We start from the raw sequence: 17564 nt of genomic DNA on the forward strand, positions 1-17564 counted from the left end.
AAAACCACAGCTTGTTTTCTGTGCGCCAGCACCACAGCGTGGCCACTATGGTCTGTGGAACCTGGGCTTGCTAAGTTTGCGAGCTCACTGTGTGCTCGACCCTGCTCCAGTCTGGGGTTTTAAGATGGAGGCGGAGGGGGTATTTTCACACTTCCTCATCCCTTTTATACCATGGCTTTTTTCCTTTGCTCCTGAGAAACTAGGGCTGGTGTGGGCTTGAGGGCCCTGGGCTTGCTGAGGTCAGAAGTTCCCTGTGAGGACTGGATCCACCCGTTATGACCTGTCCCACAATGGGACCCTTCAGTTATGGCACCTGAATTTGCCCCTTATGGCATCCAGACCCAGCTCAGGTCTGGGCTTTTAATGTGGAGGAAGAGAAAAGGTTCCTCTAGGGCTGGTATGGCCTTATGGACTCTGGGCTTGCTGGTGCCATGAACTCACTGAGATGACCAACCTGCCCGTGAAGGTGTCTGGACCCTCTCTGTTGTAGGCTTTTAAGGTGGGGCAAGGATGTAAGCCATGTGTTTCTATAGTCCCTTTGACCTGGATAGCTTTTCTGCAGCTCCTCTGTCACTTGGCAGAGTTCTAGTGTTGTCTGTTTTATATACTAAACCATGGTTTATTTATTTTTTTTCCTGTGCTGTGGTGGGATATGTTTCCAGTCCCTCAGTACTATCCCTTCCCACTGCCATTTGCAGCATTGGCAGTGGGGGTTCCCTTTGCTGCTGTGTCTTCGTCTCTCTTGCTGTTCTCTTTTTGGTTGTTCAGTAGCAGTTCAGTCAGCCCTCAGTTCTTCAGGAGGAATTGTTCTATTAATAAGTATAATTTATTGTGTTCATGGAGGAGGTGAGTTCAGAGACTTCTACTAGCCATCTTGAACCAGAGCTAAATAAAAATTTTCATCAAATATTTTATATCCTTAACAATTTTTTGTTTACTTACCATAAGGACAGAATCTCCTACTATAATAGCAGATTTACTTAAAATGTATTCCTGAATTCTATCAATTTTTTCTTTACATGCTTCTTTACATATAATGACAGATTTATGTGCAATATATTTCTGAATTTTATCAAGTTTTTCTTCGCATATTTCTTCACATATTTATATACAAGTTTATTACTTTCTCTGATCGAATAAAATTTTTAATTATATAATGACTTTCTTCATTTTTACTAACAGTTTTAAGTTCTGATCTTAATACAGCCATCTTAGCTTTGTTATAGTTAGAATTTAATCAATTAAACTTCCATCTTTTAATCTCATTGTATTTTTAATTATACATATATTTTGTAAATAACCTCAGCCCACTGAAGATTTCATTCTTCATTGTTCCTTTTGAAAAGTCTTCTCTTATTCTTATTACTTTTTTTGAAAAGTCTTCTGTTCTGATTACTTTTTACTATTTTGGAGATATGTTTTACTCTGTTTTCTTTTAAGATTTTGTCATTTTCTTTGGTGATTTGTAATTTTACCACAATATGTTTAGGTGTAGTGCTTTTGTTTTTGCTTTTTGCATGTCTGCTTATATACACTGCTTCTTTTATTTGTAAATCCAGCTTTTATGACAGTTCTCAACTATTAATGTGTTTGAATATCTTCTCCCCTTATTTTTTCCTGATGAGGCTAGAATAAATTATTGTTTTATCCTCAATGACTTTCTTACTTTCTGTTTCACATCTTTCATTTAGTTTTCTCCCTGTGCCATATTCTACATAATCATTTGGCTTTAGCACAATGTTCACTAAATCTGTCTTTAGCTATATCTAATCTGTTGTATAACTGGTTCATTCAGGTTTTTTCTTTTAATTTCAAAAATTATATTTTTCAGGGGCACCTGGGTGGCTCAGTCGTTAAGCATCTGCCTTCAGCTCAGGGCATGATGCCAGAGTCCTGGGATCGAACCCCACGTCAGGCTCCTCCACTGGGAGCCTGCTTCTTCCTCTCCCACTCCCCCTGCCTGTGTTCCCTCTCTCACTGGCTGTCTCTCTCTCTGTCAAATAAATAAATAAAATCTTTAAAAAAATATATATTTTTCAGTTCTAAATGTCCATTTTTCATATATTCCTGACATTAATGTTTTTTTATGGCCCATTTGCTTATTATCCAGTATTTTTTCTTTAAATATTTTATCTATTTTATCTTGTATTTTATATTTGATAATTCAAACAGTCTTTGGAGATCTAAATCTCTTGTTTGTAGTAACTTTTTTTTTTTTTTTTAACAACCAGAAGAGGCTCAAGACCATTTAATCTGGGCTCACAAATGTAACCGGCAGCTGTTGTATTCACATCAACTTGTTTGTCTTATGAGAATACAGGGAGCTACGTTACCCTCATATGTTTTTTTCATTTGGGACAGAAAAAATTAAAGTGACTTAACCCAGGGCAATTTACAAGTCATAGCAAAAGAGAGAAATAAACATGGGCTCCATGTTCAATACTTTTATCTTCATAAACCACATATGGTTTATGTGTGGCCACATATGGATGAATGGCCACATATATCTATAAACTATTGTCCTTTTGTGTCTCAGTTACTTTAGTTTTGTTCTTTCATTAACTGTCAGGTTAACTGGTTCTAATTCCCTCTAATACTTTTGAAGAATTTAGGTGTTTTCTTATAGAGTGTCCCACATTCTGGAGCTGATTCTTCTCCCAGAGTCATTGGATCTGCTTGTCTATCCTTGTTATTTCCTGTAAAATCCAGCATCTGGCACAACCCAGATGGATTTTAAATATATATTTTTAAATAATAAATATATATTATTTTAAATATGTAAAATATATTAAATATTTTAATTCATCATATTGCTAGATGAGTAAGACTAAATTAAATCTTTCACCCACAAACGGAATTCTGTTGATAGCATTATTTGACTTGAAATACAAGTGATACTCAGGGGCGCCTGGGTAGCGCAGTCGTTAAGCGTCTGCCTTCGGCTCAGTGCGTGATCCCGGCGTTCTGGGATCGAGTCTCATATTGGACTCCTCTGCTGGGAGCCTGCTTCTTCCTCTCCCACTCCCCCTGCTTGTGTTCCCTCTCTCACTGGCTGTCTCTCTCTGTCAAATAAATAAATAAATAAATAAATAAATAAATAAATAAATAAATAAATAAATCTTTAAAAAAAAAATCACAAGTGATACTCAATACACTGGACATACCTATGCTTGTGAAAACCCTCTGGCCATAGTAACAGGGGTGAGTGAAGTACTGGGCACTAAAAGGCTTTCTGAGTGTGTTCAGTCAGTGCCTCCTAGAAAATCTTTGCCACATGTGCCGAAAAGGTTCATGAGCCTTATGTTTAGGATGGTTAGAGACTTTCTGTATTATGAGGATATAGTGTCAATAAAATCCAGGTAGTATCAGGTAAGATAAATCACTCATTTAAATTAAGAATTTTCAGGGGTCTGCTTTTTATGTTTTTAAGGGGGAAAAAAACATTTCAAGTAAGTGGGTGTTAAATATTGGGAGAGAATTGAAATATCCTCTCTGGTTTAAGAAGGGAAGAATGAGAGTAAGGAATAAAGTGAAATTATTAATACATTGATTTAAAATTTTTAAATCACGTAAGATTCCCTACCAACTATTCATGGTTCTGTTTTCAGAGTTTGGATGATTTTTTAAAAAGTGAAATTTCTTAAATTATTCTGTAGAATTTTTCTGTGAGATTATTAAGTAAAAGGAATACAAGTCAAGATAGCAGAGACTCTGGAGGCAAGAAATAATACAGTAATAGAACTTTATTTCTACCGGCACCTCCTTTTGTAACACAGAAGTGGGGAGGGGGAGTGGAAGTCATCTATACTCTCAAACACTAATTGAACGAAGAAATTGAACTACCTTATTGAACTTCCCTTATTCATGCTATAAGATAGGAGTCTCTGAATCTTCTACATTAATTAACCTTTGGTGTGTTTATTCAGAACTTTCCTCTTCCTCTTTTTTTAAAATGTATTTTGAATTATAATATACTTAAAAATGTTAGTTATTTGATCTTGATTTTCTTTTGATTAATCAAACATAAAAATTAAGTGTATATATTTTATTTTACATCATGTCACTGTATAAAACTTGATTTTCTGTGTATAATTATAATTTTAGGATCCAAGGTTGAGAGTATGAGGATGAATATAAAGCATTGAACTTTTTTTATTTCTTTTTTTATATAATAATTTTTTATTGCATTATGTTAGTCACCATACAGTACATCCCTAGTTTTTTATGTAAAATTCCATGATTCATTACTTGCGTATAACACCCAGTGCACCATGCAATACATGCCCTCCTTAATACCCATCACCAGCCTATCCCATTCCCCCACCCACCTCCCCTCTGAAGCCCTCAGTTTGTTTCCCAGAGTCCATAGTCTCTCATGGTTCATTCCCCCTTCTGTTTACCCCCCCTTTCTTCTTCCTTTTCTTCTCCTACCGATCTTCCTACTTCTTATGTTCCGTAAATGAGTGAAACCATATGATAATTGTCTTTCTCTGCTTGACTTATTTCGCTTAGCATTATCTCCACCAGTCCCATCCATGTTGCAGCAAAAGTTGAGAAATCGTTCTTTTTGATGGCTGAGTAATATTCCATTGTATATATGGACCACATCTTCTTAATCTAGTCATCTGTTGAAGGGCATCTTGGCTCCTTCCACAATTTAGCTATTGTGGACAAGCATTGAACTTCTTATTTATGAAATCCGTTAATGAAATCATGTTGGCTCATTTATATCAGAACAATTGAGATAATCACAGCTTTATGACTGGGAAGTTAAGAATTTTTTCATTCACAGATGAATTGCAAAGTCAATAAGCCTGTAAGATGTGAACTACTTTATGGTCAGTCGTATATCCTGTATACAACCTATGGCTCTTTATCTTTCCTGAGTGCCCTGGTAAGAATAACTGTAGCAGTGGTGCCTAAAAGGTCTTGACTTGTAATCTCAGAGACTGAGAGAGTATTCAGGAACTTAGTTGGACTCTATCATCATCTTTATTTATGTATTTATTTTGAAAGATTTTATTTATTTATTTGAGAGAAAGTTCGCACACCAGAGAGTTGGTGGGGAGGAAAAGGCAGAGGAAGAGGGAGAAGCAGGCTCCCCGCTGAGCAGGGAACCAAGGCAGCTTCATCCCAATCAGGACCTGAGCCAAAGGCAGAAGCTTAACTGAGCCACGCAGGTGCCCCATCATCATCTTAATTAAATGATAGTTTTTGACATGGAAATTAGCAGAATCCTGTAAGATAGCAGGTAGCTTTACAATAATTTTTCCTATGTGAAAAATTGTCCCCATATCTTCCTTTAAAAAAAAAACCCTTAATTTCAGATAAAGGAATATTTATAAAAATCTGTTGTTATGGGTTTCTGCAGTATTTGTTTCTTTCCCTAGGTATATTCCTGATGTCTCATTGTTTTTGTTGTCCAGAGTTCACATTCCTGTTTTCAACAAATGAAGACTTATGTGGTTCCATTAAACCTGACCTTTCTAGGGAAACACAATTTAGAAGGAGAAGGATGTGTTAACTGTTTTGTCATCTTCATAGAAGACTCTCTTTATTACTCATTAAAAACAGTAGTAAATTTCCAAGTATTGGATACACTATTAGTCCCAAAGTTTTTGTAACTCTTCTTATAGACAACTACAAATAACAATGCCCTAAGGGGGACCTATTGTTTTTTTTTTTTGTTATGATCAATCGATGTGTATTGCACAGATGTAATAACATTTATAAAGCAGTATTCTAGATGGAGGACAGAGGGTGAGGGTATCGATATCCAGGTTCACAGAGTCCCTTAGTTTTCATTTATGAATATCAGCTCAAATTCTTTTGTTCAAATACTGTAGGAGTACTGCAAAAAAAAAAGAATATGGGGGGGAAACCCACCAACAATCTGGGCTACATAGCTTCTACATAAGGAAGGTAAACAGGGTCCATAACACTATGGACCCCGAGAAACAAACTTGGGGCTTCAGAGGGGATGGGGGTGGGGGAATGGGATAGGCTGGTGATGGGTGGTGGGGAGGGCATGTATTGCATGGTGCACTGGGTGTTATGCACAACTAATGAATCATCGAACTTTACATCAAAAACCAGGGATGTACTGTATGGTGACTAACATATAATAAAAAAATATTTTTTAAAAAAGGAAGGTAAACAGGACACAAAAACAAAAGAATAAGACTGGGTTACTGGGTTTGGAAGTGATTAATTTTTTTTCCTTTGAAAAACATTTTTAATGTTTCTCTGAAATTAGGGAAATAATATGTTTCTTCACCGTGTTGTGTTTTTCTGTTTGAGTCCCAGGAACAAATGTCCAGTGCAGTCTTCTTTTTTCATTTCTACCCAAATCATGAACTGCCATAAAAAGTGGCTCATTGCTTGCTCCTTATTATCAGGATTCATTATGAAGAATCATTATAGCTTTAATGTCCCTCCTTGAAGAGAGTTTTGTTTTGTTTTTTTAACTTACTGAGATAAATCAAATCTACCTGCATTGTCTCTTTCTGCCAGGCCAGCTTATGTTCCTAGAATGTCCAGATATTCTGCAATCAAAGGGTCTATTTCCTGCAGAAAAAGAGAAAGTGATGAAATTTTATTCACACAATTGGGATACCTTTTTATGCAGATATATAATCTATAATATCATCTTTAATGGCTTTTCTGAAGTAATATGTGAAGTCATTAAATCAAAGAATAAGAGTAGGGCAAATCTCAAGTAGTTTTTAAGGGTAAATGTAAAAATGGCAAAGAAATCTGGATAATTGAATAAATAAACAGCAGGGGTATCTCTTTGGGTATGATGGCCTCTTCATATCACTTATAGGAATGCAGTAGAATATGTCATTAAGGCTGTATGTGAATGTAATATACAGAAACTACTAATTGATTGCATGAAATTATCCTCCTAAATTATGAATTTTTGTTCTGCTGGTGAATGCTATTTAGGGCTATTTCTAGGACTGGACACATTAAAATACATATAAAATGTCTGAATACCTTTTTTCATCCTCAGTAAATTCAGGTGTTTCCTTTAATCATACATGCACAGTATGTATAGATTCATAGATCATCTCATTTCATAGAAAATCTTACTTGATCCCTCTTTTTAGGCATACTTTGTAATTGGGTTTAGTTATCAGAGATGCATGAAAAGACATCTCAGGATAAGCTAAGTATTTAAACCTCACTCATTTCCCGTGATCATAAATCAGGGGTGGTGTTTAATAAATTGAGAGACAAATTCAAGGAGGTATTGATGACTACTAACATTGATTAAGTTTCTTCAAGGCTAGTTTTAATCTTTTCAGATGGAAAGGCTTACATACACAATATGCATTTTAGGGTAGTAACTGTATTCCAAAAGCAAATTTAATTTGCACAATCAAGGGGAGATAGTGGGAAAGGAAATGGTAACAGAAAGAATGGAAAATGCGTATGTCTTATGGTTATTTAATAATACCCTTAAACATAAGGTTTTTGGGGCTTCTGAAAGAAGAAACAGATTTCTGCTTATGCACCATCTCTAAGAGCATGTTGTCAGAGCTCCATACGGTGTCATAAAGTCTTATTAAATACTTGTTGCATTGACAAATTTCACCAGCATGTTGATTGTTCTAATTTCAGTTTCAGTGGACACCATTATATTCCCAGCAGTTAAAAGTAGATCAGAAAAACTGACAGCCTCTCACAGGTTGTACTAAATGCTACTGAGAGCAGTTAGTATTTTTAAAAGGCTTTTTCTCTACCAAAAGGACTCTTCAGCATCAGATATGCTGGCAGGATAATAGTAGGCTTTATTACCATCAACACAAGACTGTCGGTATATAAGCAGAATCTTAGATGCTATTCCTATACATAAATACACTGTTAGCTTTTTAAAGCAGTGTGATTCACTGCCTCATGTACAAATAGCAAGGGCATCCAAAGTGAGAAACCAACTGTCCGCCATTTACCAAACTTCATTCATTTTGTTGGAAACAGTACCAGCTTTCAAACTGCTAAAAATACCCTGTGACTAACTTAATAAAAGACAGTGCTCCCTTCCGGAATCTCAGTTCCAAGAGCGAGTCTAATGGAGAGTAAATGTTCTATTTAAGCTATGTTTCAAAGGCACCAACGGGGAAGTTCACACGTATAGTTGAAGGAAGTGACTAGTGCATTGTATCATTTGTCATCAAGGACATAGCTTTCAAAATTAAAAGCTAACCAAAGAATTATGATAAAGGCTTACTGCCAGTAGGAAATGTCAGTAAGCAAACAAAATTCGTGCACATGGTGGAGCCAGGACAGAGTTGTCTCCCTGGAACATAACTTCATCATATAAGGAAATCTGATTTGTTTCAATAAGTAATCATCTTTTTCAGTGTTGTATTTGTTTCAATAAGCAGCCATCTTTCCATGTTCGTTATGTCCATGCAGAGACTGTATGTAGTTTCATTTTCACATCACTTTCATCCTTTTAACATTTAATATTTAACATTTAATATTTAGAGTTTTGGCCTGAAGCATCCAGATATAATTTTTCCTTTTCTGTGCATTTTCTGGATATCTCTGCATGCAGAACACCTGGGTCAAGGGCACGGTTATTCCTATTTTTCTAGGAAATACCTTATATATTTCAGAGTTTAAATTTATACCAAACTGTTCTTTTTTTTCTTTTTTATATTATGGTAAAATATACATAGTATAAAATTCAATATTTTAACCATTCTAAAGTTTACCGTTAAGAAGCATCAAGTACATTTACAGTGTTGTACAATCATCACCGTGCATCTCTAGAATTTTTCATCATCGCATATTGAACTCTGTACCCATTGAACAAAAACTCTTCATTATCCCCTCACCCTAATCCCTGGCAACCAGGATCTTACTTTCTGTCTCTATGAATTTTAACTACTCTAGGTGCCTCATATAAGTGGAATTATGCCATATTTATCTTTTTGTGACTGACTTATTTCACTTAGCATAATGGCTTCAAGGTTCATCCACGTTGTAGCAAGTGTCAGATTTTCATTCCTTTTTAAGGCCGAACAATATTCCATTGTATATGTATATTTTACATTTTATTTATCCATTTATCTGTTGATGGACATTTGGGTGGTTTTCACCTTTTGACTGTTGTGAATAATGCTGCTATAAAGTCTGAGTAGTTTATTTTCTTCCTCTCATTTTAGCCATACTTTCTGCATTGTATTTATTTATGTTTATAATATATTTTCTGTGGTGAATTTAAGCTCCTTGAGGACAGAGTTCTTGCTGGTTTTATGTTTATAATCCCATAGCGTACAGCATAATTTTTAGACATACTGAGTGTTAAATGATGCCAGTTGGATCACTAAGTACATCTTAGATAAATCCTAGTTTGCTGATAGCTGCCACCATCATCAAAAACAGGTACAGAAAAATGGCACTTTTGACAGTGATTGATAAATTGCTTTGCTCTTTTCTTGAGTCTCTAGTTTCCTTTAAGGATACTCAGAATAAATAGGAAAAGGAACCCATCTAGGCTATACAGATAAGTGTGATAAAGTATATTACTAAACTACTGAAACTAGTACAAAAATTATATAAATGTCATTGTGAATTTGAAAGATATAATATTTAAGTTTCAGCTCGGTTCAATGAGTTGATTAACAGCTTTCTTTGTGACTATGATATAAAATCTCAGTAGATGACAGACCCTATTTGCCAGTCTTGTAGTGTAGCCTTGCAGGTGAATTAAATACCTAACTAGCCTGCCAATAGCTATTTATTTTTTTTTAGCTAGTAAAATTTTTACCACCATACTTAATAACATGACTTTAGAAATATTCTTTAGCAAGATTATGCATTAAGTGTTTCTGAATTTGGGGAAAGGTAGAATTTAAAATATAATAATAATATAACCCATTGAGCACTTGTTCTGACCCAGATGCTGTACCAGGTACTAACATTAATTATTTGATCATCACAGCAAGTTTCTGCTTTTATATCCCCTGATACATATTTGGAGGAGCAGAGAAGCCATTTAATTTGTCAGGAAATTCGACCAAAATTGAATCCAAGAATTGAATTGAATTTGGACACCCAAATTCCAACTCCTTCTTGTTATTAAGCATTTTCTTTGCAATTAATCTGTTCATGTATTTTTCAGAGTTTGTTTACTTTTTCTTTTCCAACTGTATGATTTTTCTTTTTTCCAAAATCTGTATCTCTGACTTGGATCTTGTATCCACACCCATAACCAAAATCTGATTTCAGTCATTTTAATTTCATGTCTCTTTGCTACAGATTGCAGGTTAGTTTCCACTGGTTGATCCAGATTATTGACCTCTAACTTCATTCTCTGTAGATATTATATCTGCTTACATTTTATTTATATGCAATTAAGTCTAAGGTTTTGGCTTCTTTTATTGCTTATCACTTTATTCATTCTATCCCTGTATCTCTCCCCATTTAAATTCTTGCCAGTGTAAATATAGGTCTTTATTAAAGCAGCCAGGTGGAAATAAAATATTAAATATCATTCTATTTAAATGAGTCACACATTTTAGAGCAAGAGCATAAAGGAATAAATCTATGACACAGTCAAGCACCTTGATGCTTCAACTAACCCAGTTTCTTCCTAGTTTTGAGCAGAAGAAATTTGTCATAAGTTAGTCAGCAGCTTTTCTGTAGACTGAGATTCAGGTTCTTGTTTTTGAGAATTTAAGGGCAGATTGCTATCAAGAGCTCTTTAAAGTTCTGGTATAACACAAGTCAATAGCCAGCTTACAAATAATCAGGAATGCGCTTCTGCTTGCTTTTTAAAATTTATCATTCTTAATTCTTTTCCCTTTTTTCTCGTGGCTAATCAAAAGTTTTAGAAAAGAGCATTATAGCATTCTTTTTGTTTTTAAAATATTGACCTTCAGGCCAAAATACTCCTTTTTTATTGAAGTATAATTAACATACAGTGTTCTTTTAGTTTCTGGAGTACAACATAATGATTCAATAGTGCTATACTTTACTCATTGCTCACCATGATAAATGTAGTTACCATCTGTCACCAGACAGCCGTATTACAATATATGCTTCGTAGTTTTGTTTCTTTCTTAGGTTATCAGTGTTGCACAGATAGCTTATATTCATGATTCAGCTCAACTAAAGATTCCTTTTGGAAAGAGGAGGAAATCAAGATTTTAATACTGTAGAGGCTTGAACTAGAAAAAATAATGTGTTGCTTTTCATTTTTTTGTGGCAAAATAGTGTAATACTTTAAAAATTTCTCCCAAACTTACTATAGACATGAGGTAGCATGATCCTTATCATCCTTTCACTCGTTTTACTCCAAATACTTCTTCTCCCTAGCTACCAGCAGTGAGTAGTTTCTTGTCCTGTTTCAGTTTTAACCCCTCATTATCCCATTATTACAATTGTTGGCATTTCTTATATTTTGGTCCTTAACTAATACAAATCTGTGGTTTATTAACTATATAAACAGTGGGAACTATGTGCAGTGCTATTCTCCTTATGGATTTTGTGTAAAAGAGGTTTAGAAGAAACTATATCCCAGACAACTTTGTTTTTGTCAAAGCCTGTTATGAACAAAGTGATATTTTCCTAACTTCAGTGACCTGCTGAGGGAAGAATTATTAAAAAGTGCCACTTAAAGCAGTCATTTTTATTCTGAAAAAGGCTAGCTTATGCCATAAATCAGAGCAAAGCTTCCAAGTGAGAAGAACATTTTTCTTCTGAATGATGAAAATGAGCTCCTTTGTATTATGTCTAATGGGAGGAAAGGAAAGGCATGTAGGTTTCAGACTAACAGAATGTATATATTGCTGTTGAAGGCATGGGCAACCCAACAGTTGTGGTATTATTCTTTACCTAATGATCCATAGCCCATTTTATGGGTGTGATGCAATGCTGAAGTATAATTAACAGAAACGGGAATTATGTGGACCCAATGTGGTAATCATGGGTAATTTATATATGGGATATTCTTGGTACTTAAAAAAAATCTGCTTAACTATAATGTATAGTATGGTAGCAATACAAAATAAACCAACAAATAAAGAAGGATTAAAGTATTTCAAGAGTTTATTTGAGCTAGAATAGAAAGGCTGGTGTGACTCTGTGTCTGCTTCATTATTCATCTGAAAAAGTCTTATGAAATGTGCAATCAGGCTTTTTGTAAAATGTAATAGAGACAGTGATCACAGATGTCAGTTTCCCTTCCTTTCCTACTTCTTTCCCTCCCTCCCCTCCTATCTATCTATCTATCTATCTATCTATCTATCTATCTATCTATCATCTATCATCTATCTATATTTTTCAACTGTGGTCAGTTTATGGGTTACTTGAAAAGGTTTAACCAAAAAGTGGAGGTTATTTTAATTGAAAGTAACCCATGTAGGAAGTGTGCGACTATTTGCTGAGCTGCTTTCTTTAATTCAAGGTCTTGGAGTGATAAGGTTCTGGAAGACTAAAATCATTAGATCTCTTGTGGTTTGCAGGATGGTGCTTTCATACTACTACGACAGAGCATATGTACTTACTAAACTGGTGATCACAACAAAAATCTAGAACATTGTTGAATTCCAGAATGTGCATAAATTGAGTCCAAACAGACAGGAATTGAGCCAATGACAATGAAGACTGCTTTCCCTACAGACAAATGCTCTACGTTCAATGGAATCATAGAGTTTGAGGAACTATAGGAACTATTTTATTTGCAAATATAGTCACACAAGGGGCCTGCACATACTCCTTATCAGAGATAATATACAGATGGCATATGACAATATTCTGAACATATGTCATCAAGGGAAATGCAAATTAAAACAACAATGAGATAGCACTACACACCTATTGGAATGGCTAAAATCTGGAATACTGACAACACCAAATGCTGGCAAGGATGTGGACAGCAGGAACTCTTATTCATTGCCGGGGGGAATGCAGATTGGCCATTTTTAAATAAAACTAAACACATTCTTACTATGTATTCCAGCAGTTGTACTCCCTGGTATTTACCCAAGTGAGCTGAAAACTACATATTAATACAGAAACCTGCACATGGATGTTTATAACAGCTTTATTCATAATTGCCATAACTTGGAAACAACCAAGATGTCCTTCAGTGGGTGAATCAATAAATAAACTGTGGCTCATCCAGACAATAGAATATTATTCAGCGCTAAAAGAAATGAGCTGTCAAGCCCTGAAAAGATATGGAGGAACCTTAAGTGTTTATTGCTACATGAAAGAAGCCAATCTGAGAAGGCTGCATACTGGAGGATTCTAACTATATGACATTGTGGAAAGGCAAAAAAATGGAAACAGTGAAAGGATCAGTGGTTGTCAGGGGTTGAGGGTAGAGAGCGATGAATAGGCAGGGCACAGAGGATCTTTAGGGCGGTGAAACTACTCCCTGTGATTCCATAGTGGTGCATATATTTGTCCAAATGTATAAAATGTACAACACCAAGAGTGAATGCTAAGACAAACTATGGAATATGGGTGATGATGATGTGTCAAGGTAGGTTCATCAGCTGTAACACATGTATCACTCTGGTGAGGAATTGTGATAGTTGGGGAGGTTGTGTATATGTGGGAGGAGGGGAGTATATAGGAAACCTCTGTATCATCTGCTTAATTTTGCTGTGAACCTGAAACTGCTCCTAAAAAAGTCTATTTTAAAAAATTAATATGAGATTTACTGAGATGGCTGGAAAGATGGCATAAATATGCAAATTAGAATATTTTTCTTTGTTACAGCAATAAGAGATATAAATGGGAAAACTATTTTTTTTTCTTCCTAGCTTATTTTATCTTGTTCTTTGCCTAACTTTTTAAGAACCTACTGCCTTCTCTCTTCATCCACCTTTCATTTCTGACCTCATGATGCCATCCTGGAGTCCTCTTCATTATATTTAAACATACACGTTTCTCCCTTAACCTCTTTTCCTGGTTTACTCACATCCTTTTCTTACCACTCTTTTATTTCATCATCCTCTTTCCTATAGCCAAAGGAAGCTAAAATACATTTTGGGAAATCATATACATTTTAGGAAAGCATATTCCTCTCTCTTTCAAACTTAACTAAATCACAGAAGTATACCTGGTGTCGTTAGTATTTTTTTTTCATTGAATTGTTAAATATGGAGACATGGTCTGCATATGTTCATTGAATGTACATTGTGCACTACCAGCCATGAGTGGTGTCTTGACTTTCTTCTAATGAATCATATGGATAAGTTAAAAAAAAAAAAGCCACAATTTCAAAATAAAATTCTACTTTTTAATAATATAAATAATAATTTAAGATGTATGGTCTATATATATTAGCAGGTATTTGCCTGTTGTAGCTGAAGTAAACTGAGTAGTGTGAGAGTAGGTTGTACTTCTGAAACATAGAGTATGCCTAAAATTTTGACATAGATATAAGGTTTCTCAAATTATTGGCTTTTGTGAACTTCTCAGGTTATTATCTTTTGTGAAATTGCTAAGCTAAATTTAAGAAGGTTTAAGCTAAAATTTAGAATGACTAGAGACTGAATCTGCCAGTCTTAGTTTTATGACCTAAAGTTATTTGAATTTCCTGAGCCTTGGTTTTATTTGAATTTCCTGAGCCTGGGTTTTCTTTTTTGCAAAGAGAGGCTCATAATAATACATACCATATTTGGTTTTTGTAAGGCAAAATAAGATAATTATTCTAAGGTCCTTAATGCAATGTGTAGAGGTAGGTTTTATTAATAATAATAAAGTAGAAAATATGATAGAAATTCTTTGTAGATCTTGGATACCAGTCCTTTATCTGTAGTGTCATTTGCAAATATATTCTCCCATTCCGTGGGCTGCCTCTTAGTTTTTCTGACTGTTTCCTTGGCTGTGCAGAAACTTTTAATCTTGATGAAGTCCCATAAATTCATTTTATCTTTTGTTTCTCTTGCCTTTGGGGATGTGTCATGAAAAAGGTTGCTTTGGCCGATGTCGTAGAGGTTGTTGCCTATGTTCTCCTCTAGAATTTTGATGGATTCCTGTCTCACATCGAGGTCTTTCATCCATTTGGAGTTTATTTTTGTGTATGGTGTGAGATAGTGGTCAAGTTTCATTCTCTTGCATGTAGCTGTCCAATTTTCCCAGCACCATTTATTGAAGAGACTGTCTTTTTATGAGAAACAAACTGAGGACTTCAGAGGGGAGGGGGGCGGGGGAATGGGATAGACCGGTGATGGGTAGTAAAGAGGGCACGTATTGCATGGTGCACTGGGTGTTATACAGAACTAATGAATCATTGAGCCTTACATTGGAAACCGGGGATGTACTGTATGGTGACTAACATAATATAATAAAAAATCATTAAAAAAAAATTTAAGAATCAAGCAATAAATTGGAAAAACATTTGCAAAAAAAAAAAAAAAAAGAAAATATGATAGAAAACATTGCATTTACCAATAAGGAATAAATGTAAGATATCCAGATAAACTTCATAAGAAGTGTATAAGAAGAAGGTTACAATGAGAGACTATGGACTCTGGGAAACAAACTGAGGGCTTCAGAGGGGAAAGTGGTGGGGGAATAGGATAGGCTGATGATGGGTATTAAGGAGGGCACGTATTGCATGGTGCACTGGGTGTTATACTCAAGTAATGAATCATGGAACTTTACATCAAAAACTAGGGATGTACTGTATGGTGACTAACATAATATAATAAAAAAATATTATTATAAAAAAGGTTACAAAACTTAATATGAGTAAATAAATTTAATGGGCTTGGTTGAAGAGAGTTCATATTACAGTTTATTAGTTCCAAAGCAATATACAGATTCAGTGCAATTCTAATAAAAAAAAACTTAAATGACTTTCAGAAGTATATGGTATATTTGTCCTTAATATTTTATTATAATGTGAGTTTTATTTGATTCTCCAGTCAAATGAGTTTAAATTAAACTTTGCTGCTATTGATATGAAAAAGTACTAAGCATGAATTCAGCATTTGTTTAAATGCAGTAATGTATTTTTGTCATTAACACAGTTCTGGTGTATAGAAAATTATTCATGAATGTTAGGTGCTAATATAATTCTTAGTGACATTTAAATTTCAAGTATATGCACTTTGAAGTAAGTTCAACAGAAATTGCTGTGAAAAAAAATGGTTAGATGGAAACAATAAGACAATAAAACCAAAAAAAGCAAATAGAAAATGGTTGTGGTTTTTTTAAGGTCATTATTAGAACTAACTCAGAAAGCAAATCTCTTGTAATAGAAGATAATTTAGTGAAGTATGTCTGGGAATTGCATATCTTGGAAGATCAGTTTTATTAGAAAATAGGCAGCTAAGAGGTGAAGGGAATCCATATAGAATGAAATCATCAATCACTGCATTATAAAGTGTTGAGAAGTCATACCTGAACATCTCAGCTGGTTGAGAGATCTGGTTTAAACAATTCTAAAGCTTTTAGTACTAGAGAGGGTTATATTACTGTTTTGTTGGTATTTTACTTATACATGCAAAGCATATTAGTTTACAACCTGCTTGGTGATGATATAAATAATTTGCAAAGAACTGTCCAATAAGATATGTGAATTTTCAACACAAATGTTATTGATTAGGAAAAAAGATATTTGGGGATGATCACAGTTTTAGCTGTACCTACTGGCTGTAAGACTACAGGAGTGAAAAACCTTTAAAGGGCTGTCGTTCACCCTGAACATACCATCATCTACTACACACTTCTGTGAGACCTTAAACTGTTTGCCATTTGTGCTTCTCACTTTGGCAATGACGGTCTTATAAAGGTGATTTTTGTTTTTCTGTCTGTTTTAAAAAAATAACCTTATCATGAAATTTGTAATGATTCTGCAAGTTTATCTTCTCAGTTATATGCTAGCTTAGTTGTGTGTATTTGCCGTTCAGAAGTTTCGCAGTTGACTTTTATATTTTTCTTCAAGGATAATAAAAGGATCATGGTAACAGATAAAAATTTATATTTCAAAGACAGGTGGATATTGACAGTTTCATTTGATTTAATCTAATACTACAAGAAGAGCTATAACCATATGCAAGCTTAAAGCAACCACAGACATTTTCTGTGCTCAGCTAAGTGATTGAAGGGCTTACAGAGTTGGCTTATTAGTTGTCATTTTTCTCAGGATTGAACACTTCCAGTGAACAATCATGTTTCAAAGATACATACATTTTTATTATTCGATAGAATTGCTTTGATTAAAAAGAAACGGAGAGTTGGATGAAGAGAAAGGACTGTAGAGACCTGAGTCTTTTTTGTTTTTAAAGATTTTATTTATTTATTTGACAGAGAGAGAGAGAACACAAGCTGGGAGAGCATCAGAAGGAAAGAGAGAAGCAGACTCCTTGCTGGGCAAGGAGCCCTATGCAGGCTTGATCCCAGGACCCTGAGCTGATGGCCCCAAGACCTGAATCTTTGGAGATTCAGTGGTAAAATATTAGTGATAAAATGAGTAACTTTACATGGTGTCTTTCTATACCAAAAAGTCCTCTTATTAATATTTATTTGAGATAACAAAAGAGGCTATCCAATGGATTCAATCCACTATTGTCTAAATGTCTTGACCC

The sequence above is a fragment of the Ursus americanus genome, chromosome 7 (assembly GCF_024610735.1).
Source record: "Ursus americanus isolate L20-20 chromosome 7, mUrsAme1.1.p, whole genome shotgun sequence".
NCBI lineage: Eukaryota > Metazoa > Chordata > Mammalia > Carnivora > Ursidae > Ursus > Ursus americanus.